Source organism: Engraulis encrasicolus, chromosome 6 (genome assembly GCF_034702125.1).
Source record: "Engraulis encrasicolus isolate BLACKSEA-1 chromosome 6, IST_EnEncr_1.0, whole genome shotgun sequence".
Classification (NCBI taxonomy): Eukaryota; Metazoa; Chordata; class Actinopteri; order Clupeiformes; family Engraulidae; genus Engraulis; species Engraulis encrasicolus.
The window spans coordinates 57,176,626-57,181,653 of NC_085862.1; positions in this window are offsets into that span (position 1 = coordinate 57,176,626).

Genomic DNA, 5,028 nt, shown 5'->3' on the forward strand with positions numbered 1-5,028 from the left:
TGTGTTTACACACATGATGCTTGGTGCAAAAATGCTACGGTGGTACAGAGACACTGCTCTCCACTAGTGGAGTTCATGATCATCAAGTGCCGACCCTTCTATCTACCAAGAGAAATATCCGCCATTCTACTGGTCGCAGTTTACCTCGCTCCTAGCAATACCACCAGCGCCAGAAGCGAGGCACTGAACGAGCTGCATCGGGGAATCAGTGAACAACAAGATGCACACCCAGATGCCTTCACAGTGGTCATGGGAGATTTCAACCACGGAAATCTCAAAACAGTTCTTCCAAAATTTCACCAACATGTTAACTTTCCAACAAGAGGACAAAACACCCTGGACTTTGTTTATACCCCAAAACAAGGAGCATACAAGGCAAAGCCCATCCCCCACATCGGCCTATCAGACCACCTAACGATTCTGCTACTGCCAGCCTACAGACAAAAGGTAAAACTCACCAAACCAGCTCTGAAGGAGGTGAGAAAATGGCCAGAAGGAGCCGTGTCACGACTACAAGACTGCTTTGAAACCACAGATTGGGACATGTTCAAAACAGCTGCCACCCACAGCAACCACATTGACATTGAGGAGTACACAGACACCGTGACCTCCTACATCACAAAATGCATTGATGATGTTACAGAAATAAAACGCATCACCACCAGGGCCAACCAGAAGCCATGGTTCACAGGAGACGTTCACAGACTGCTGAGGGCCAGAGACAAAGCCTTCAGAGCAGGAGACGTAGCTGGCCTAAAAGCAGCAAGAGCAAACCTGTCCCAGGGCATCAGGAAAGCAAAAAAGGAATACTCGGACAAAATAACAACACACTTCAAAGACAGCAGAGATGCACAGAGCCTGTGGCAGGGCATACAGGCCATCACGGACTATAAGCCCGCACCACGAAGCTGTGACAACAACACCTCTCTGCTAAACGACCTGAACAGTTTCTTTGCCCGTTTTGAAGCACAAAATGACACTCATCCACAGAAAACTCCCCCTCCCCCCCATGATCAACCCCTGTACCTGTCCTCTGCCAGTGTGAAGAGGACACTGGCCACCATCAACCCACGCAAAGCAGCTGGCCCAGACAACATACCTGGCCGAGTGTTGAAGGATTGTGCAGAAGAGCTGAAGGATGTCTTCACAGACATCTTTAACATCTCTCTGGAGCAAGCAGTCATCCCATCACTTTTCAAAGCTGCTACCATCATACCCGTGCCGAAGAAATCATCACCATCATGCTTCAATGACTACCGTCCTGTAGCACTGACGCCCATAATCATGAAGTGCTTCGAACGGCTAGTCCTGTCACACATCAAAGCCACCCTACTCCCCACCCTGGACCCCTACCAGTTCGCATACCGAGCCAAGCGATCCACGGAGGATGCAATCTGCTCTGCCCTCCATCCAGCCCTCACCCACTTGGACAATAAAGACTCATATGTGAGAATGCTGTTCATTGACTTCAGCTCAGCATTCAATACCATAATACCACAACAACTCATCAGAAAACTGGACAAACTAGGTTTCAGCACCTCCCTCTGCAACTGGCTGCTGGACTTCCTGATGCAGAGACCACAAGCAGTACGGGTAGGGAATAACACCTCAAGCACCCTGACCCTGAGCACGGGGGCTCCACAAGGTTGTGTTCTCAGCCCCCTGCTGTTCACGCTGCTGACACATGACTGCACAACGACCCACAGCACTAACCATCTAGTGAAGTTTGCGGATGATACAACACTGGTGGGCCTCATCACTAAGGGCGATGAGACCCACTACAGAGAAGAAGTAGACCTGCTGGCCAGATGGTGCAAAGACAACAACCTCCTGCTGAATGTCAACAAGACCAAGGAGATTGTTGTCAACTTTCAGAGGGTCCAAAAACAACTGCCACCACTGACCATCGACGGTGATGCTGTGGAGAGAGTGAGCAGCACCAAGTTCCTTGGAGTGCACATCAGCGACGACCTCTCTTGGACCACCAACACTACATCACTGGCGAAGAAGGCCCATCAGCGTCTCTACTTCTTGCGCAAACTAAAGAAGGCAAGTGCTACACCCTCCATCATGACAACATTCTACAGAGGAACCATAGAGAGCGTCGTGTCCAGCTGCATCACAGTGTGGGGAGGAAGCTGCACGGAGAAAAACAGGAAGACACTCCAGCGTGTTGTGAACACAGCGAAGAAGATCATTGGAGTACCACTCCCCTCCCTGCAGGACATTTACACCGCACGCCTCACCCGAAAAGCACTGATGATCATCAAAGACACAAGCCACCCTGCACACAAACTGTTCAGCCTCCTGCCCTCTGGAAAGAGGTACAGGCGCCTCCGTTCCCGTACCACCAGGCTTGCAAGCAGCACGATGCATCAAGCAATCAAGATACTGAACACTCAACCCACTCTCCCTTCACTGTCAGCCTCTAGCCAGCCAGGCCACTGACAACGCTCCCCCCCTCATCCCCACCACCATATCTGCGACTGAACATTCCACCTGCACTACTACATCTGTGATTGAACTTTCAACCTGCACTAACTCAAAACATACACATGCACACACACACACACACACACACACACACACACACACACACACACACACACACACACACACACACACACACACACAACACACACACACACACACACTGCACTTTCTGCACTAAACCCAAACATACACACACTGACACACAACTCATACTCACACACATACACACACACACACACACACACACACACATACACAGGTACACACACACAGACGCACACCGCACTTTCTACCTGCACTAAACACACACACACACACACACACACACACACACACACACACACACACACACACACACACACACACACACACACACACGCACACAAAACACATACAAACACACACACACACACATACTGCTGCTGGTGTATTTAAATAAAAACCTTTTTTAATTATTTATTTCTTCAAATGCTACTATTACTATGTCAGAACGCTATAAAGGACTTTTAGGAAAAAGAACAACAAAATACCTCCTCTTAATGTATGTTCTCTACAAGTCTTCTGTTGTCCAGTCTTGCACTTTAAATGTCTGTATGAGCAATGTCTACGTCCATACTGTCTATGTCCATGTATGAGTACTGTCTATGTCTATACTGTCTATGTCCTTACCTAGATTAGTCTATGTCTGCATGGGAGAGCAAGAAACGCAATTTCAAATTCTTTGTATGACCAGTGCATGTAAAGAAATTGACAATAAACTTGACTTGACTTGACTTGACTTGAGTAGTTTGGCTCGTCTACTTTTATCTACAGAACGAAAACTGCCTGTCAAGTGACATTAGCCAGCTAGCATTTCAGATGCTTTGAACTGCCTGATCAGGTGATTTTTGCACCAAAATAGTTTACTTGGAAGCTACTGGAGTTGTTCTTTGGGGGTGAAAATGCATTTCGACCCGCAATTTAAACTCGGAGAGTCAGAGCGCACCCGTGACAAAAAAAGCTTTATCTCAGTTCGAATGTTGAAAATCGCTATTTTTACCTAAACCAGTGCTCGCTTAAAGTGAAATAACTTCGGAATGGAATAAGCTAGAAACACACCATAAACATATACAGACAGCTGAGTTATTGGGCTTTCAGACAAGAGAAAAATGTTGAAGACAAAATATATAGTTCAAAAAATGACATAAAATGATGAAATTGGCTGGGAGTCATTCCAAAAAACGGCTGGTATTGAATGTGTTAACATGTTCTTATTATATGGTGTGACGTCATCGGTCGAATGCTCCATTCATTTCAATGGGGCTCCCCAACATTCGCACGTCTGTTAATTGAAACAACGGACGGGTTGGTCTATAACAGACCGCTGTCAATGGCAACAAGACTTTTCACTGCTAAAGCGACTTTTCAACAAGACTCTAATCAGCTGCTGTGATAGACAACACCTGTTGTCTAGGCTACCTGTTGCCTAGCGGTGTTCGAAAACGGCACTGTTTTGTTTTGTGCAGCAACAATCTTTTGACATGAAAAATTATAATAGACTTAACATTAAATAAAGAAATGTCCTCGCCATGTGTGAATCATTTAAGTATATCCATATAATAAGCGGGTTAACGTTCTGCGAGTCGGTCGCTTTGTGGAATAGCAGCACTTCAGAGACGCTCCGCGTCGGGGTCTAAAGATTCTCTCTGTCGTGCTGCTATTCCACAGCAGCGACCTTCTCGCCGAACGTTAACCCTTACATAACAATTTTCAGATGTGATTTGAGGGTGGGGTTTTTGCGACGGGACATGATTTTGCGATGGTGCTGCCCACTTTCAGGTGCCGCCCCTAGGACCTCCCCTGTGTGTGTGTGTGTGTGTGTGTGTGTGTGTTTGTGTGTGTGTGTGTGTGTCTATGTCTGTGTGTGTGTCATATAGAAGAGTAACGCCTAGTCCCCACACAGCAAACTGCCAGCGTTTTTCGCCGAGTGGAATATCAAGCTGGGGCCGTGGTCCACAATACTTCCACTTGATACTCCCTGGGGCTAACCACGCTTCCCAACCGCCTTTCAAACCTCGCCTCTTGCGGCAGACAGCCTGCAGACCCGGCGAGATAGCAAACGCCGAACGATCGTTTGCACACATTACCCACCCAATATCACAAAACAGTGTCTTAACTTCAATTGTGTTTTGGTCCTAGATAACATTCAAGCCCCGTTATATCGTTATAGAAGTACAAGAAGTAGTCTTATATAAGCTTGTGGCTGCCTGGTTTTGGCAAAATGCTAACATTAGCTTACCCGGCTATCTTAAAACATAGAATGCTCAAATGACAATGTGGGGTAAGATATTTGTGTCAAATAAGTTTGTGGTGCATTTTTACATCAATCCGTGGTAATCGTGCCATTTATAAGCATTTAGGCTATTTAAATTAAGCAAAAACTTGCTGTTGGAACTCAGAGAAATCGCCCTTGCTACTCCCGCCCTTGCTACCGATATGCCCATTTGATTCTTTATTGGACCATCTAATTTGTAAGACATTGAGAACTCCCCAATA